The sequence below is a fragment of the Megascapheus bottae genome, unplaced genomic scaffold (genome assembly GCF_031878675.1).
Source record: "Megascapheus bottae isolate mThoBot1 unplaced genomic scaffold, mThoBot2.hap1 HAP1_SCAFFOLD_40, whole genome shotgun sequence".
Classification (NCBI taxonomy): domain Eukaryota; kingdom Metazoa; phylum Chordata; class Mammalia; order Rodentia; family Geomyidae; genus Megascapheus; species Megascapheus bottae.
This window is the reverse complement of record NW_028327715.1, coordinates 5,485,859-5,506,285: the sequence shown is the minus strand read 5'-3', so window position 1 is coordinate 5,506,285 and position 20,427 is coordinate 5,485,859. Positions and strand designations below refer to the sequence as shown.

Sequence of the window (20,427 nt, the reverse complement as noted above, 5' to 3'; positions counted from 1 at the left end):
TCTTGAATTGGCTAGTTTATGAATTTACCAATTGTATGTCTCCACAACTACTGGCCTTCTTCTCTCAACTCATTTTCTTTCTTCCCTGTGTATCCATTTTTCAGAATTGCTACAAAAAAGCCAGGAGTGGTGGCTCACTCCTGTAATCCTAGCTACACAAGAGGATGAGATCTGAGGATCTGGGTTCAAAGCCAGCCAGGGTACAAAAGACCATGAAACTCTCATCTCTAGTTAACCACCAGGAACACCGAAAGTGGCCCCTGGCTCAAGGGCCAGGGCAATAGCCTTGAGCTGAAGAGCAAAGGGATAGTGCCCAGGCCCAGAGTTCAAACCCCATGACCAGCAGAAAAAAAAACAAAAGTACTGCTAGAAAAATGTGCATATAATTTACATCATTCTACCTCTAGTAATCTATAGTGAAAATAATTTATTTCCAATACATTATATTACAAGCTCTTAAATTTTAAAAAGAGTTTTCAGGTAAGATCGGTATTTAGAATTACTTATGATCCAGCAGTAATCCTCTTGGAAATTTATCCAAAAGACTGAAAGTCAGTGTACAATAAAGTTATATATACCTCCATGTTTATTGATGCACTAATAACTATACAACCATGTTAAGGAAACAGCTCAGATGCCCTACCTCAGATTGATCCAGAGAGAGAGGAATGGTGAGGAATTTTATATCAAAATGGACCCAGGTAACTTGAGGAGAAATGGAAAAGATTGGGAGAAATTGGGAAAAATGTTTGAAGGTGTGCCATGGATCAACATGCACTGTACTCAAAAAGTGACATGTTCAATTGAAACCACTAATTAAATATAATGTCTCATGCCTGTAATCCTAGCTACTCAGAAGGCTAAGATTTGAGGATTACAGTTCAAAGCTTTCTGGAAAGGAATGTCTGAGATTCAGATGTCCAATTAACCACTTCCCCAAAAAAGTAAGAAGTGGATTAAGTGGTAGAACACTACACTAGAGCCAAAAAGCTCATGACAGTGCCCCGGCCCTGAGTTCAAGCACACAATGGGCACACACCTGGGCATGTCCTCATGGACTGGCTCTCTGTCTCTGTCTGTCTCTGTCTCTGTCTCTCTCTGTCTCTCTCTCTCTCTCTTGCTCTCTAACCCCTCCACACACATACATATGCACACATGCACACACAAATTTTAAAAAGGAAAATAGATTTTTCAATATCATAGAAGAGCAAAGTTATTAGTATACTTCGGTAGCTACTTTAGAGAGTTATTCATGATAATTCTAAAAATAGTAACATTTATGGAGCCCAATCATAATAAATCGCACTGCCTAGAAGCTTTTCAATAATAAATTCATTTAGTCCTCATAATTCAAGTACTATCATTACTTCTATTTTCCTGGGAAATTAGAAGTTTGCACAATTAGATATATCAAAAAATTAGTAAAGTAACAAATTCAGGATTTATACCCAACATAGTATTCTCTTACCCTGGATAGCACCCCAGTAAGGAAATAGCTTTCTCTATTTTTCCTTATTCACCTTGCATCATAATGATGGACAGGCTGTAGAGAAAAAACCAAGAGAATCAAATAGGCAAATCAGAAATGATATTATTGAATTGTTCACATAAGTCTCCACTAGAAATATCTTCCTCCATTTCTGCTAAGTATCTTAAGAAATTGTGTATGTGCATGTGTGTGTGTGTGTGTGTGTGTGCATGTGTATTTAAATTTGTCTTCTGTTGCTAATTACAGAAAGGAACTTAAATGACATAATTAAATAAAAAAACATACTTTTATTTCTAACTTGTCATGGACTACAGTATAAAATTAAAATTGTGGACTGGGAAGGTGGCTAGTTGTAGAGTGCTTGCCTAGCATGTAAAGCCCTGGGTTGGAATTCCCAGTATCACACATACATGCAAAAAGCTGGGAAGTTGCAGAGAGCTAACCTTGAGTAAAAGGAAGCTCAGGGACAGTGCTCAGGCACTAAGTTCAAGCTCCAGGACCGGCAAAAAACATTATTTATTTATTCATTGATTTACTTTTGTCTTCCTGCCTCAGGTTTATTGGTAAAATTGACACAGGCCACACCCCACCCTCTAGATGGCAACCAGGGAGCCACGGCAGTTCACCTGTCATCACACTGGCAGACAAAGGTCTTCTCTGTGGGGCCTTCACAGAGCCCTCCAGCTTAGAGGCTGGAGCCAGCGCACCCTTGGGAGGCTGTGGCCTGAGCACCCTTAGGAGCTGGGGCCTGGGCCTTAGCTGGAATTTCAGCTGGAGTCTGGGCCTTGGATTGTGCCCTAGCCAAGGCCTGGGCCCTGGCCTTGGGCCAGGTGAGCCTAAGACCTTTGAAAATGTAGGAATGGATGTGATTCCCAAGCTTGGGGTAGGCAATGTAGGCAAGTTGCTGGAGCTTGCTGGTAGCCTGCTGTGGAACTTCTGTTTGTTACTTTGGGCTTCTCCAGGGTCTGATGGCCTTGGGCCACGTTCTCATAGCCTTGGCATCGTTGGCCTTCATCTTCTTAAAACCCTTCTTGTTGTGCTTCTTAGAACACGCATGTTCTTCAGGAACTTGGGGTCCTCGCCTTCAGAGATGCGTATCTTTGTGATCTGGGTTTTCTGACGCCATTTCTGTGCCATTTCCTGGACTGTTGTGTGTAGTATGGTTCTTGGATGCGGCCATGTCTATCTGAATTGCCAACCCGCCGGAGCTGATGCACCTGGACTCAGGAGGGAAAATTTGTTGTTTAAAATTAAATTCTGTACAAGTTTCTCGTTAGGTGAAATGACAAAAACAGTAATTTATACAGCAGCCCAAAGAACTGAGCTGAGGGACACGAAAATATATCATGATTCCTGGCAGCTGCTCAGCGGGCTCAGCTGTGAAGACCACAGTGGATAGCCAGCCCGGAGAGACGACCCTGAGAGCCTGACTGCCAATACACCATGAAAGGGCGATAGGAAAGCTGTGACTCACGTTGTACAGCACCAGCATTGAGCAAAAACAGCTAAAGGAAAATACATTCATCCAGTACCAGCACAAACACACACAAAAACTTAAAATTTTCTAGACTGTAGACCAAACCTAAGTTAATTCTGTTGAAAATTGAATTGTTCATTCTGAAGACACGGTCCAGATTTCAGGGTCCCCTCCAAGGAGCTGAATCCAATGTAACAGCACCAGAGTCCTTATTGTAAGCTCAAGCCTGGACTCAAGACCGACACTGACACAGCAGGTCTGAGTCCCGACTTCCTGTTGTACACGGTTTCTATAGGGTTAGCTCACAGGGTTGATGTATTATTAATTGATTGGCTAGTACTCGGGGATATGTGCCGAGCTGCAGGACAGCTGAAGGGCACCTGGCCAGGGTATCTCAATGGTAATCACAGGATGTTTCGATGGTTATTTAATCCTGGGGCCTCAAATCACTGGGATATAGGCTGTAATTTATTACTTTCTTTGAAACTGCTATCTCTGCTGGTTTAGAGTTAGTTCAGAGTGACCTTCCGGTGGGGCCTGCTAAAAAATACCTTTTGGGGGAAGTTCATACAACTTCAATATTAACTTAGGCTTCCCAGTGGTACACTGACACAGCCTCTGCTTAGCAAGTGCTGGGTCTCAGGTTTGATCCCCAGCACCAGGCACACATACACACACACAAATACTTCTTGGAAATGTCCTTTTCAGACAACCTTCCCATAAGTATCACGTTTAGACTCCTACTGGCCTTTAGTAAAGTCATGATTGGCATTTACTAACATCTGACCAAATCTGAGCCCCAGTACCTGACACCTATAATCCTGGCTACTTAGTATGTGGAGCTGAGAGGGTCAAGGTTCAATGCCAATTAAGGCAGGGAAATCCATCAAACTTTTTTCTCTAGTAAACCACATAAAAAAAAATCAAAAGTAGACCTATGCTTAAGTGATAGAGCATCAGCCTTGCACAAAATGGCTAAGCAACAGCACGTAATCCGTGAGTTCACATCCAGTATCACACACACACACACACACACACACACACACACACACACACACACAGGCCCGCACTCCTGCACCACAAACCACCAGTTTATTTACACAAAATTGCATAGAATGCATGCAAAGCATAGAATAAGATTTGATTCATGTGCTAATTCCAAGAAGTAGACATACTTTGATTACTGTACTGTTAACACAATCTTCTTACGTTACACGTCTCCCATGGTCTTGCCTGTCTGGCCAGCTGCAAAGAGCCAAAGTTGGCAGTTGGAATGGGAGCTCCTGTCACAGGTATTGGGGTTGGAGAGAGGCCAAAGTCAGAGGAGCTGGACAGCAGAAGGACTAGTGGTAGGCAATTATACTAGTGGGGAGTGTTGTGCTTTATTTAATTTTTCTTATGTTTTGTGTGTGTGTGTGTGTGTGTGTGTGTGTGTGTGTGTGTGTGTGTGTGTGTGTTTGTATTTGCCTGTGAGACTGTCCTGGGACTTGAATTCAGGGTGCGGGCATTAAACTTATACTTTTTTTTGCTTCAAGTTTTGTTCTTTGTGCCTAGAACCACAAATCCACTTGTAGATTTTTGGTTGTTTCTTGGAGATAAGAGTCTCACTGACTCAGTACCAGCTTTCAATCACAGTCGTCATATCTCAGCCTCCTGAGTAGCTAGGATTAGTGGCAAGAGACACAACGACCTGGCTATCTGAAGTTTTTAACAAGGACTACCTCGTGTAGTTTTCCTCAGAAAGATTACAATGTGGCAACTGGGAAATCCATATTGGACATTTGGAAACTGAGGCTCAGAGGAGGGAAGTTCCAACCCAGGGGGCACTGCCACGTAGGCACTCACAGCTTTGCTTCTCTGAAGTCCTGTCTGTGGCTGAGATCTGAGGATTGTGGTTGGAAGCTGATTCAGGTAGAAACACCAGTCCACGAGACTTATATGTAATCAACCACAAAAAACCACATGTAGAACTGTGGCACAAGTACTAAAGCACACTCCCCTTGAAAGATAAAGCAAAAGAACAATGCCAAAGGCCTGAGTTCAAGCCTCAGTATTAGCAAAATCATAAATAGGGAGAGAGCAAGACAAGTACTATGTGTCTTGCCTATAATCCTAGCTACTTTTGCAACTTAACACCTTTGTATCTCAGCTTTATAAAAGCAATAAAAATTTTTATAAATGCTCTCTAAAAGGATGATGGAGAGGAGGGTAGTAACAGGAGGCAGAGGACAGCTGTGTGTGGGTCTGGCAGATCCCTGTGCAGTTCTCAGGTGCTGTGTTTTCTTTGCCCAAAGTAGAGGGGGACCCCCTTAGCGTAGGGCAAAATGCTAGGTATTGAAGGTCTTTCTTTGGAAGGTTCTAGAGACACTGCAGGGAGCATGTGTGTGATTCTTGGGATTGGATGTGGTGGCTGCTGTCCCTCTCTGTTCCAGAGCCTGTGGGCCAATAGCTGTCCTAGCCTCCATGTGCTCTCAGTTGTCCCCAGTGCCACTCAGTCACAAACTCTAAATCCAAGTGGACAGGGAACAGATTTACTAGATCCAAAGCAGATCTTGGTATGTAAGATGCAACCTTGTAGATGCTTTTGCCAGGCTTTGTGAATTTACGGAATGGCCTCCTATCTGGATCTGAACTATTCTGTGCTGCATTCTTTCACAATCACCTTTGGGCTCCAGGAGGATATAAAGACTCCCTAAGAAGCATCCTGTGTGGAAACAAACAACAGCCTTAAGATGAGTCTTAGCAGCTGAAAACCAATGGCCCAAATCTCAGGAGATAATTTGGTCCCTGTTCTGTTCCTGTAATAAAGTGATAACAACTTCTCTGGAATTCTTCTAGGGACAATGTCTGAGCTCACTAGTGGTCAACCAGGCCACTGTGGGATTTGGGAATATTTTTTGTATGCAAGCTCTTCTCCCTGCCTTCCCCTAAGCCTCCCTATTTAACCTAAAATCCATATCTCTACCTCTGAAGACAGCTGAAGAAGTAGTGCTATCTTCCTAAGCCTGCTATAAACTTAATATCCTTTACCCACACTTCACCATATCTCTTTATTTGTCTTCTGTAGGTGAGTGGCTGGACCTATTGCAGCTAGGACTCCTTGATTTGGTGGCCGGAGTCTAAAGTCCCAGGTTCAGGTACAATAATGGTGCAGACAGTTTCAGACTGGGTTTCTGATTTCAAATCTTGGCCCATATGCTTCTTCCTCTTGTTAACCAAGAAGATAACAAGGACTTTCAATTACTCCAGCACAAGGTGGCTCATGCCTGTAATTTAGCTACACAGGAAGCTGAGATGTGAGAATCAAGGTCCAGAGCCAGGCTGGACAAATCCAAGAGAACCTTATCTCCAGTCTTCCAGAAAAAGGACAGAAGTGGAGCTTTGGCTTATAAGTTTTCTGCCTCAAGTAGAAATAGTTAAGGGAGAGCATAAGGCTCTGCTTAAAACCCTAGTACGAACACACCCAATCATGAACACGTGCATATGTGGAGGCACACACACACACACACACACACACACACACACACACACACACACCACCCAATGACTTCATAAAAATAATACAAATCATATTAAGCGAAGTAAGCCAGACTCAAAGGAACTTAGGCTCAATGGTTTCCCTCATTAATCATAACCAGTAGAAACCTTGGGCGCTAATAGCAAAGATTTGCAATAGAGCAATAACTTGATACATAAGGCCATACAGTATGAAGCTAATTGAATGGACCTCTAGGATATTGAAACAAAAGCCATATAACAAATGATTGCTGTCCTTAATGTGCTATGTTATGGCTCATCTCTTTTGCTGTTCCTTTGTTATCTCATATTGTCACAATATCTCACTTTGTTATCTGATATATTGGATACATTTGTATTTGTTTACTTGAAATTGGACAGGGAGGGGGGAAAACCAAGAGGGGGAGTGGGGGGGAGGGTAATGGGGACCAAGAATGTGGAAGGGTATCAAAGTATGTGAATTAATGCACCTTCTATCTGGCAAATATCACGTAACCCTTCTATTAATTACAATAAAAAATATATGAAAAAATAATAGGAAACTGATCACCAGGAAAAAGAAACAAGTGGCTGTTTTTTTATTTCCTTTCCTCTCTCTCTCTCTCTCTCTCTTTTTTTTTTCTCATATGTCAGCATGCTTGACCTCATGGCCTGGGCCCTCTATCTAAGCTTTTCATTCAAGGCAGGCATCCCACTACTTTCAGTCATAATGCTACTTCCAATTTTCCAGTGTTTAATTGGATGTTAGAAACTGAAAGGCTTTCCAGCTCGAGCTGACTTGGAACTGCAATCCTCAGTCTCCTATGCAGCTAAGATAACAGGCGTGAAATACTGGCCTCTCACATTTTTTATTCACATTTCTTTTCATCTAGTGTTTCTCATTCTATATCCTTGGAAGAATGGGGGGAGGAATGGTGGGAGAAATGCAGCAGTGGTATTCTCTGGATATTATATTGAAAATAATCTCTACAACTTGTAGGTGGAGCTGGGCACCAGTGGTTCTAGCCTGTAATCCTGGCTTCTCTGGAGGCTGAGATCTGAGGATCATGATTCAAAGCCATCACTAGCAAGAAAGTCTGTGAACTCTTATCTCCAATATCAATTCAGGAAAAGCTGGAAGTGATGCTGTGGCTCAAGTGTAGAATACTAGCCTTGAGCACAGAGAGGCTCAGGGACAAAGCTCAGACCCTGAGGGCAAGCCTCAGGACTGGCAAAAACCGAAAACTTGTGGGTGGTGATAGAGATAAAAACTGGGAGATAGTGAGGAAATGGATGCCACTATTTCAACATCAATATGCATATGACCTGACTGTTGACATAATCCCTCTTCATGTAATCTTTCTATAATCAGTAAGAATAAAGTATGTAAATTGAATTTTAAAAATTTATAGCTGTTTAATTGCCTATAACCTGTAGCTTAATGCCCTCTCTGCTTTCCCTCCCCCATCACTCAGCTTCCTTCAGTAGAAGAGGATTTTCTATTGCCTTCGCCCTCCAGAGCTTTTAAATCTCCCAGAATCCTTGGGGCCCCATTGTTTCTAGTCCAAGTCTCTGTCTCCTGAGAGTCCTGGGTCTGGCTAGCTCAGAGATATCTGTGTTCACAAATGGTCCTGGGCAGAGCACCCAGAGTTCCCTGGGCTTCCCTATTCTTGTTTGTTAACCCAAAGAAGCTGGGTTTAATGTTTGCAGTTATGGTCTTGTGGTCTATGTCCCTGGTAGGCCTTGGATTGGAGGAGGCCTCTCTGAGGACCAGGCACCAGGGCAAATTTCGGAGCATCTGAACCTAAGTGGGTAAGGCACCATTTTCTCAACACCATACCCTAAAGCTACTACAAGCAAACTGGACTCCTAGTGGCTGAGCAGTAAATAAGGAACCCAAAGACAATAGTAAGGTAGATATTACAAGCAATTAAAAGGCTGTTTTGTATTCTATTTTATTTTTTGCCCAAGGCCTGGTATTTGAACTTCTGATGTTCTTCCTTACCTATTTACATTCAAGGCTGCCATTCTACATCCTGACCCACAACAATTTTCTGCTTTTTTTCTGGTCAAATGGATATCAGACTCTCAGAGGCTTTTTTGCTTGGCCTGCTTCAAATTGCAATCCCAATCTTCAGCCTACTGAGTAGCTACGACAACAGGCATGAGCAACCATCTTCTGATGATTTCCTGTTTTTCTTTCTTTTTTTTTTCATGGGCCTTTCTCTTGAGCAGGGGACATTATTCACCAACAGGCAGGTAATATGATGCAACACAGTTTAATGATTTAACATATCTTAGCAGAATTAACACAGTTACTGTATTCGATTCCTAACTTGCCTAACTCTACCCTGCCTATGCAGTGCACATGCTGGACCCACCACTCTGACATCTCTTAGTTTCTAAGTCAAACAGGGCCTGCCAGTCAGTTGGTAGATGCAGTTCCCAGTCCTGTCATGGTGTGAGCTCTGGGGCCACATCAGTCCTCATAAGTCCTCTTGGCTCAGGAGTAGCTCCTGAGTAGGTCCTCAAACCACAGTCTTGGATAAGGCCAGAAGAATTGCTGACCCTCATTTTTGGTCTTTTGCTTATATTGGGCATTGGCTATTTCTCTCTGGTCCAAACTCTTTCTTGTTTATTTTGCTTGATTAGGGCCCAGAAAAGTCTCTTTTCAATTAGTTGTGCCCAGGGTTGTGATGGGTTCTTACCTTTTCTCCTGTGGCAAGGTATCTGGTTCTTAGCCGTTTGCGATTACTTTATCCTGTGTGCCTGGATGCCGGCCGTTTCCATCGTTATTGCCACATGCCCTGGCCATATGCCATATGCCTTTAGATACAAGTTGGCATTAACAATATACTTCTAGAAGTAGTTTAGCTATATTTCATCCCTTTGTTTTTCATTCTAATCATATTCATTATATTAGCATTTTCACATCATATTCATCTAGTTTGTAATATATTCATTATTCTAGTATTTTCCCATCCTATTCATTATGTTAGTATTTTCACATTATTACCCCCTGTTCTACCTTCATATCTTTATGGTCAAAACAGCCTTGAACTCAAGGCCTGGACCCTGTTCCTGAGCTTTTTCAAACATGGCTAGTGCTGTACCACTTTCTGTCACAGCACCACTTACTGTTTTCTGATGGGTAATCAGAGATGAGTTTTTATTGAAATAACTGCCAAGGTTGAGTTGGAATTCCAGTGCTCAGATTTCAGCTTTTCAAGAAGCAAGGATTACAGGTGCATTTACTACCTGTTTATTAATTGTAAGCTTCAGACATCCAAGCCCATACATCTGGTATTTTAGCCTTTTTCTAGGGGAAACCTAGGTCTCACCTGGGGACATGAGCGAAGACATTGTGATGGCCAAAATTGACACAGAAGTCCAAGGTGACCAGAGGGGTCCAGCCAGTTTAGGATTCAGGCACAGACAAATTGGTCCTCTATGCAGAGGAGGTGCCATGCTCCCTGGGCCACATGTTCTGAATATCTGAGACATCACAAGAATCCAGAATGCTCCTGGCCACTGTGTGTGTGTGTGTGTGTGTGTGTGTGTGTGTGTGTGTGTGTGTGTGCATGTGTTTGTAATTATTGGTCCTTAAATTCAGAGCCTGTGACTTAGTCTTTGGAGAAAAAATAAGAAAGATGAGCAAGCAGGAAGGAAGGAAAGCAGGCAAGCGGGTGCTCAGGTGGTAGAGCAGTACCCTGGCTACCAGGGCTCCCACTCCGGGGCCAGGGCCAGGGGGACCCATGTGGGGTCTGTGGCTCACATAGGACAAGGATGGTCATAGGCCTGAGGGGCCCTGAGGAACTGAACCTTGCCTGGTCCTACCATGTGTAGAAGGGAGCAGCGTGACAGGGAAGAAGGGCATCCTCCCAAAGCTCCCAAGCACATCCACTATCCAGAGAGCAGAGCAAGGAAGTTTCCACTCAAGGAACCCAAGGACTAATCTCTCACCCTGCCCTGTGCTGAGTGGGTGTGCCGAGAGCATAGAATCAGTAAGGCCCAACATGTACTTTGGAATGAATAGATAGGTCTTTCCCAATGCAGGGTAAGTTCTGGTGGTCGACACCCCAAATCACCATAAGGCAGGAATTCCCAAATTGTTCAATTGCAATGAGATATTGTGCAAAGATATATGATGGTAAGAGGCAGTGCTGTGGACAGAGACAGAGATGTGTGGTAAAGACCACCTAGCATACACAGGCCCTGGTTATATCCTCAGCACTGCCAAAAATGGAACTATGAAACCCCTCTATACATTACCCAACAATAAAAATTAAAACAAAAACTGAACTAAAAAACCAAAAGCAAATTGTATGTTAATTTTGGCATTTCCTAATTTGTTAAGTATATTTGAGGATAATGAACATGTTCATTCATGTATTCATCCATCCATCCCACATAGCCATCCCTGCACCTATCCTTCCATCTCACTCAACCATTCATCCATCTCTCCAACATCCATCTTTCTACACATTCCTTTGTTGAAGACATGTCACAAATACATAAGAGATAATAAGAGCTACCCGGGTAGATGCAGAAGATGGGTACAATCTGTATTACTTAACATGACAGCCACCAGACACAGATATCTGTGTCATAGTACATTTCAATTGATTCAGATGCGATCAAATGAAAAGTTACCACTAGCCACATTCCCAGAACCCAAAGTCACATGAGGCTGCAAGGGTGTAAAGTATAGAACATTTCTGCTATCACAGAAGGTCAACTAAAGAATTGGACAAAATATGAACTTATTCAATTTAGACTATTGTAAATAATCTCAAAAAATAACTGTTAGTAACATTACTTTCGCCAGTAACCCTTCTATTAATTATAATAAAAAATAACTCTCATTAAGTCCCAAATGATGATATAAGGAAACATTAGTAAAACTGTATTTTTACATGATGTTTAAGGTAGTTTCCTCTAAATATCAGATTGTCATATTACAGACTCATTCAGACAGTTGAAAAATCAAATGAGTACTATACTTGTATGCATTTTTCAAAATGGTAATTCTCCACTTGTTCCAATCAGTTGAATTTACTGAGCTAGGGAATAGTGGGAACATGAGGGGGAATGGTGGTTGTCTTGATATTGCATTGCTATAATAGTAGACCTGAGTGAGAAAACTATATTTGAAAAGTAAAAGTCTGTCATATGGTTCTGGAGGCTGCAGGGTCACAGCCCAAGGCTGTGTATCCAGTGAGGCAGATGCATATCCCACGTGGACAGTGGATGGTGAGGCAGTGAGGAAGGGAAGGAACCCAACTTACATTTTCAGGAGGAACTCATTCTTGAGGTCTTTCAGGTGTAGCACTGGCATTTGCTTATTCTTTAAAGGACCAGCTGCCTAGGGTAGTTTATGCCTAGCGATGTGGACTCACATGTGTTCAGAAAAGGGCTTGGCATTGAGGTAGAAATACACAAAGACAAGACAGGAAACTACCTGTTATTCACACATACTCCAGGCAAGTGATAACCTTACAAAACAGAGGACATTATAAAGGTTTTCCTTAAGCAGGGGAGAATTAACCCTCAAGAAGCCCTGTCCTGAAATAGCTAACAATTTATAAAACCAAGAGAAAGAGGTCCGGAAGTTTGGCCTAGTGGTAGAGTGCTTGCCTAGAACGCACGAAGGCCTGGGTTTGATTCCTAGGTACCACATACATAGGAAAAGCCAGAAGTGGTACTGTGGCTCAAGTGGTGGAATGATGGCCTTGAGAAAGCCCAAGAACAGTGCTCAGACTCTGAGTTCAAGCCCCATGACTGGCAAAAAACAAACAAAGCCAAACAAAATAAACAAACACAAATCCTAAGAGTAGGAATCAATTTGTTTATAAGTGACTAAAATGTTTCCAAAATTTGTGCTCAAAGAATCAAATTATGTAGTACTCATATAAATGATAGAAATCATACAGAAGGTTGATAAGGATTACTAAAGTTACCCATGTGTTAACCATCTGTGTCTAATCTGAGTAGTCCTAACTGTAAGTGATACATTTTCCTTTGACATTGGGGTGAACTGAATAAAAGAAAGAAATCACATGCTGACAGACCTGCATGCCAGTAGCTCATAGGTATAATCCTAGATACACAGGAGGCTCAGAGAATTAGGGTTCTTACCTACCCGAGACAGGTAAATATGAGAGACCAGTATCATTAGTTAACCAGTAAATAGCAAGAAAGTCGAGGCGCAAGTGTAGTGATACAAAACCAGTCATAATCAAATGCCAAGCATTTGAGCCTCAGATTCTAGCCTTACTATACAAAGACACACACATATAGACGTTACCAGATTCCCCACACTACTAAGCCTAATTCGCTTTATATCATATTCATACTGTGTATGCTATATGTACAGGGCTTCATTGGATTGCCTCCATTTTGATGAAGCTCAGTAGTCAGTGTAAAATAAATGTATGCCATCATCAACTAAAATGTGATACCCAAATCACTACACTTCTAGTAGAAGAGATAATATTTAAAAAGCCAAAAACACATGGGGTCACCAAGGAGAGAGAACAATTGGAACATCATACATCACTTTGGATGTAAGGTTGGAGAAAGTCTGGCATTATCATAAAATTAACATTTATGTGTTATGAGCTAGTAATGATTTTCCAGAGTATTTCCCTGAGAAAATGCAAGTATTATTCTAAACCAAGACTTCTATGGAATGTGTAGCCCAGGCTCAGTGGCTCACGCCTCTAATTCTAGCTACTCAGGAGGCTGGAATTGAGAGTATCTCTGTCCAGGGCCAGACCAATCCAAGTGCTTGCAAGCCCTCATCTCAACAATTAATAGCTGGGCACGGTGACTCATGACTGTCATCCCAGTTCTGGAAGAAGCCAAAGTAGGGGGCTAGAGGTCTAGGATGGCCTGGGGTAAAGGAACGACCTAGCTGAACAATAACCAAAGCTAGCCATCTGATCTCATTTGTTTGAAATAGAAAAATAAAATCACATTCTGCATTTTGAGGATAATTTGCTTTTAGCCTTTAGGTTCAAAACTACTAGCCACATGCTGGTAGGTTAGACCTGTTATCCTAGCTACTCAGGAAACTGAGATGTGCATCAATGGTTCAAAGCCACAAGGGCAAGAAAGTCTGAGAGACTCTTATCTGCAATTAACTATCTAAGAGCTGGATGTGGAACAATGGCTAAAGTGATCATCTACTAGCCTTGTGCAAAAAGCTCGTGAACAATGCCCAGGACCTGAGTTCAAGTCTCAGCCCTGGCACACATGCACAAGTATTATGACAAGATAAATATGTGATAGGCAGTCACTAGTTTATTGGAATTGGCTTGGCAAATCTGTGAAAGCTTTTTAATGCTTGATAAATGTCTTGCTAGGTCAACACATGGTGTTCCAATGCTAGATGTTTTGAGTCCATTTTCCACTCATGAAATAAATACCTGAGAATGAACGTCTAAATCAAGAGAGGTTTAAGCAGGGCATTATTGGCTCTGACTTGTAATTCTAGCTGCCTAGTAGGCTGAGAACTGAGTATTGCAGTGCAAATTGAGCTTGGTTTGCAAAGGGTATGAAACTCTTATCTTCAGTTAACAAGATGATGGAAAGAACCAAAAAGACCAGAAATCCTGGCCAAGTTTGAGAGATCAGTGCTGCAGCTTCAAGAGCTATTTCCTGGCAACCAGCTGGTTTTCACCCATCTTCTTCCAGATGGTTTACCAGAGTTCGGCTGGCTCTTGCTCAAAGGACCTTCCCTCAGAGCTCAGTGAGGATGCCCCTACCAGCTGGGCTGGCAGCCTGCAGGTGGACTGCAGTCCATCCAAGCCCCGCCCCCGCGGCCCCACCCACCCGCGCGTAGACACGCCCCTCCTGCCCAGAGGACCATGGGAGCTGCTTGCCTGGAATCCCTGTGGAAAGCACAGTTGGAGGCCAAGGAACAGGGGCTCTTGGTAGACCTACTAAAGGAGCATTTGGAGTTTGCTCGTACATTGACTTTAACTTAAAATATGTACTTTAGAATTTAAACGTTTATTTATATATAGTTTACTTATAACTAACAATTTGTTCATTCATTTTGTGGGTAGTGGGTCCTGAACTGGGTTGGGGAAAGGTCTGAGTTTTCTTGCTCACGGTTAGTGCTATACCATTTGAGCCACACTACTTAGGGCTTTCTGGTGGTAAATTGGAGATAAGAGTCTCCTGGACTTCCCTGTCTATGTTGGCTCCATACGGTCATCCTGAGATCTAGGATGAAAGATGTTTGCCACTAACAACCAACTAAAAGTTTTCTTAATAATAATATTGTCATTTTTCATATATTCCAGTTTCACTCAATAACTTACAAAAATTTGTTAGGACTTACAGAGAATATTGATTTGGCAATTGTAAGTTAACTTGTTGAAGAGGTCACCACTGAAATTTATATATCACCTTTTTCTCTCATAAAAGTTTAAAATTGCTGGATAAGATGAAAATTTAGGGCTGGGAGTTTTGCCTAGTGGTAGAGTACTTGCCTAGCATGCACGAAGACCGGGTTCAATTCCTCGGTACCACATTCATAGAAAAAAGCCTGAAGTGGTGCTGAGGCTCAAGTGGTAGAGCTTTAGCCTTGAGAAAGTCCAAGGACAGTGCTCAGACCCTCAGCTCAAGCCCAGGAATGGCAAAAAAAAATTTTTAAAGATGAAAATTTATCCAAGTTTTCAAGATAGACAAGCCTTGTTTGTTACAGTTTTAGGTATAGAATATTAACATTTGCATCTAAGCTCTGTTCTTGGGCACCTCATTCCTGTAATTCTAGCTAGTCAGTAGACTAAGAGCTGAGGATGGTGGTTTGAAGCCAGGCCACGCAGGAACGTCCATAGTTAACCAGTGAAAAGTGGAGGAGAATGGCTCAAATGGTAGAGCACAACCTTTAAGTTAAAAGCTACAAGGCAGCACTTAGAGACTGAGGTTGTGTCTGTGCCAGTACAGTCCCCAAAAGGCCACCATAAAATACAAATTGTATGGCATCTGCTTACTATAGGAATGTCACACTCATGATCCTTCTGCCTCCAGAGTAGCTGAGATTAAAAGCATGTACCATCACACTCAGTTTCTCCTTCTTGTCCTTCTTCCTTCCTTCCATTTACTGTGCTTCTTCTTTTGGGACAAGGTCTGAGACAAAGAGAGCCTAGTTGGGCTTGAATTCCAGATCTTTCTGTCTCAGCCCTCTGGGAGCTGTTATTACACATAAGCTTCACCATAGCTGACATATTATTGTTTCCTACCATAGTAAAGTTTTTGCATTTTTTAGGAACACTGCAGAATGCACCATTTCATATAAAATTTGTTTGTTCTGAGATACTTACATTAATTACATAAACACTCTGCATTATTTTCTTGGTTTTTATTTTTTTCCTTGTTACACATAGTGAAGTTTGAACTCAGAGGCTTGTGCTTGCCAGGTAGTTTGGGGTTGATTTTATTTTAACCATTGAGCCATACCTCTTGTTAGCTTTGTGCTGTGATTGTCTGAATAGGGCGTCCTTTATCCCAAGCCGTCCTGGACTTCTATCCCCCTATTTATGCTTCTCACAGAACTGGAATGACAGCATGAATCACCATGTCCAGCTTTTTATTGTTGAGATGAGGGATTGTGAGTACTTGGCTTAGTCTGGCCCTGGACAATGATATTATCAATTCCAGTCTCCTGAGTCACTAGAATTAGAGGTGTGAGCCACTGAGCCTGGGCTACACCTTCTATGGAAGTCTTTCTTCAGATGCATTTATTTTTCTGAGGGAAATGTCTGGAATATAAGTGCTAGCTCATAAAACGTAAGTGTAAATTTTATGAAAATGTCAGATTTTTCCCCCAAAATGTATCTAAAATAATGTAGAAGTGTTAAAATTGCTCTGTATCCTTGATGATCCCATGTGTTTTGGGCTTCTTAAATTTAATTTCTCAGGCTAAAAGTGTAGTGGTTTTGGCCTTTCATTTTAATTGTTGATGATGTACATTTATTCTACACTTCCTCCGGGGCTTCATCAAAATTCAAGTCATAAGAAGCCCTGTATATATAGTAATTATATTATGAATATACATGAATATAATATGAATACATGGAGCTATTGGGTTAGTAGCTTGGTCATAAAATCTGAAACGAAAAAGTATGAAATATTCAGAACTGGTAAATCCAGAGAACAGAATGCTTTCCTGGGTAGGAGCAGGGAATTAGTTTGTCCAAAAGATTGTAAATGATATAGTATTTGAATTAAGGATTACTCCTTGACAAAAGAATGTAGCTTCATCATGTACATACTGTGTATGAAGCCTTTGCCTTCAGGTCTCAGCGTCAATTTAAAGACAAAAAGAAAAATAGCATTTTTATACCAATAATACATTTACATTGTCATTTTTTCCACAGGTGCAAATGGTGCACAAAATGCCCTTGGCACCAGAGATCTAATTGCACCATCTAATATATTTATGAACACTACTAGAACTATGTTACTGAGATAAAAACTTCAGTCTAGTTGTTTTTTTTTTCTGTGTTGATCTTTTGCTCAATGGCAAGACATATGTATAAAGATTTTCTTTGAGCTAGGCACCAGGGACTCATGCCTGGAATCGTAGCTACTCAGGAAGCTGAGATCGGAGGATCAGATTGAAGCCAGTAGTGGCAGCAAAGAATCAGAAGTGGAGCTATGACTCAAGTGGTAGAACGTTAGCCTTGATTGAAAAAAGGGAAAGGATAACATTTAGACCCCATGTTTACGGGCTAGTACTGTGTTAGAAAACAGGAGCAGGCAAGTTTGCATTTCAATGTAATCTGCTTTTTTGCCTTTCTTAAGTAAGCAGATTTAAAAACATAGAAAAGTGTTATTAGTGAAGAGGCTAATTCTCAGCAGTGCTATTAATTGAAACAAAAGGAAAGATCAATGTATAGGAATGTAGGGTTATGTACTTTCTTCAGCAATAGATATTTGAATGTCCTAAGTAAAAAGACTGTGGTTAACTCAAGATAGTTGAGCCTAGTTTTAGAGACTCTGGGTTAGAAAGGTCAAGTATTTATTTTTTTCTTTTAATTGTTACGTAGCATTTCACAGAAAAATTCTGAAGCAATGAATAGTGATGAATATAAAGATAAAAACTAGTCATAGAAAATGTCACCATACAAAAAGTTTCAAAATTATCTCCTAGACTTCCATAGCCAGTTAGATTGCTGATGTCTTTGAATATTAATATGATCAGATAATTCCTTCCTGAATACAAGTACCTATGTGTAGATATGATTATACAATCTATCATCTATAGGTCTGTCTTTTCTATCTGTCATTTATGTACTTCCTGGTATTGGAATTGGGGCTTGAACTCAGGACTTGTCCTCCTGTTTTGCTTTTATTCCCAATAAATTCCTGGTTGAACTATGCACCCTAGCTCTCACTCTGTGTGTCAGGAAGTTGTGCCTGGACATAGGTGTTTGGATTCCTGGTCAATGGCTCTACATCTTAAAAAGACATACTGGCCATACAAGTCGTGTATCAGCCCCTGTATTCATGATCTTTCATGTCATATACATGTTTCTCACATTTTCCTGTCCCATTCCTGCTAAGAGAGGAAGTTCAAGCATCTTGTCAGAATGTGATCCCCACATCTCCCACTGGCTCATTGTTCATCCCATTATTCTGCAGACTCCTTGCTTAGTTCTTTTGAAGACGTGTGCTGCTCAGTCCTCTGAGGCTGAAGAGCTAAGGACACAAACTCCTGTGAAGGCACGAGGGCAAGGTAAGTAGTCCAATTTACTTCTAAAAAGTCATTTAACGGAAATTTTCTCAACAGATTTACTGTTATGTTAAATGGTCAATCAAAATGATAGCTAATAAAGGTAAGCTTAGAAGTAGATCCAGAGAATAATTAAAGTAGTACACTGCATTTGCCTTTTTCATTACAGTTCAAAAGTGACCTTGTGAATTGATAATTTTTTAAGTCATCAAGCTCTCTGAATAGGATCAGTGGAGCAAGCTACAGAATGGGGCTACGTAATGAGTTTCACTATCCACTCCTGCTCCTGGCCTTACTGTTTACTTTTTTTTTTTTACCAGTGCTGGGCTTGAGCTCAGGGCCTAAGCACTGTCCTTGGATTTTCTCAAGGCTAGAACTCTACCACTTGAGTCTCAGCACCATTTCTGGCTTTGATCTATGTATGTGTTACTGAGCATTCGAACTAGGGTCTTCACGCAAGCTAGGCAAGCACTCTACCACTATGCCAAACTCATGCCCCCCCCTACTGTTTCTTTTTATCCTGTTGCTTCAATTGCACCAAATAAATTAGCCACCAAAATGGTTCCATGCACTTATCTTGGGTAAGCTTCTGTATATATTCAAGTGATGAAGATCTGGGTCACTGAAGTAATTCCTGCTAGGCCCGGGAGCGTGGCCCAGTGGTAGCCTTGTTGCCTCGCTTGCATGAGGTCTTGGGATAGATTCCTTAGGACCCCATATACAAAAAATGCTGGAAGTGGTGCTGTGGTGGCTCAATTGTTATTGCTCTAGCCTTGAGAAAGCCAAAGGTCAGTGTTCAGGCCCTGAATTCAAGTCCCAGGACTGGCAAAAAAAAAAAAGAATTTTGCTCTTGGTTACTTTGAATACTTGAGGATTTGCACTTTTGTTTCTTTAAGGATCAAATTTTCTTTTGCTCTAAATACCATGATTTATCTGATTTTAGTAGGTGAGACTGATAAAAGATAATGGTTTTCTCGGCAGGACATGACTCAGTCTAATGCAGCAGAAGGGCAAGACATGTGTGAGAGAACATAACCTTTTGTGTGTTCATTATTTACATTCTATCTTCTCCTATAAGGGGTCTTTGTATTTTCAATAATATAGCCAAAGGAATTTATCTCGCAGGTTACTCTAAACAATCAGTGGGACAAAGCATTAAGTGCTCTATAATTCATTTCATAAGTATGAATATTGGGACACTCCTTAGAAATGTCAATATCTTATATTCAATATGATACGGATTTCAGACTTGTTTTATGATATTGTTTGTGTGTATGTATGTGTGTGTGTGTGTGTGTGTGTGTGTGTGTGTGTGTGTGTAAGTGAGTGTGCTCACACACGCAGGTGTGAGTGCTAAATTCGGGGCCTGACTACTGCCCCTGAGCTTTTTCACTCAGGCTGGTGCTCTACCACTTGTGCCACAGCTGCCCTTCCTGCTTTCTGGTGGATAATTGGAGACAAGAGTCTCACTGATGTTCCTGCCTAATCTAGCTTTGAACCAGAAACTACACATGTCATCCTCCGGGGTAGCTAGCATTGCAGGCTGCCTGTGTCCCTGGCAACAAGCTAGATGTTGACTTTTGATTATCAGAGGTTTTTTATTGTGATTAATAAGGGTTACATTATATTCACCAGATAAAAGGTGAATAACTTCACAAACATTGATACTCTTTCTCATGACATGGTCCCCATTTCCCTTCCAACCCCCCCCCATCTTGATTTCCCCTCTTCCCTATCCAATTTCAAATAACCAATTAAGCACATATAAAATATATCAGACAACAAGGTGAAATATTGTAATAATATGAGATAACCAAGGGATGGCAAAAGAGATGAGTTCCTGGTGCAGGTCTGCCAGGTCCAAGCCCCTAGCCCTGCCTCTAGCAATTCATGCAGACCTCTACCTGAGGGTGGGTGGGGCCTCACCTCTTAAGAGTTTTCAGGAATTTCCTATCCTTCACCACAATTCTAAGGTGCTAACTTTGGACAAAGTTTTGCAGCTTACTGGTCATAAGCTACATCTATGTCATACTTATAGTTCTCATCCATGACTCTTTTGGAACCCACCAAACTTCAGTGGACTGACTGTTTTTATTCGCCTCAAATATCTTTCCTTTTAGATAGAAAAGAGTCAAACCTTAATTTCCACCAGGTGTGTGAGGATGTTTGTGGGTGTTGAATGAACCTAGAATTGTAACATATACAGAAACATGTTTC

The 20,427-nt window shown here is 41.4% G+C and overlaps 1 protein-coding gene across 3 annotated transcripts in view; it reads right to left on the bottom strand.

Annotated features, from left to right (window-relative positions):
- LOC150039413 (uncharacterized) overlaps positions 1–20,427 on the bottom strand; it is a 510,688-nt gene that overhangs the window by 449,040 nt on the left and 41,221 nt on the right. The window lies entirely within an intron of this gene.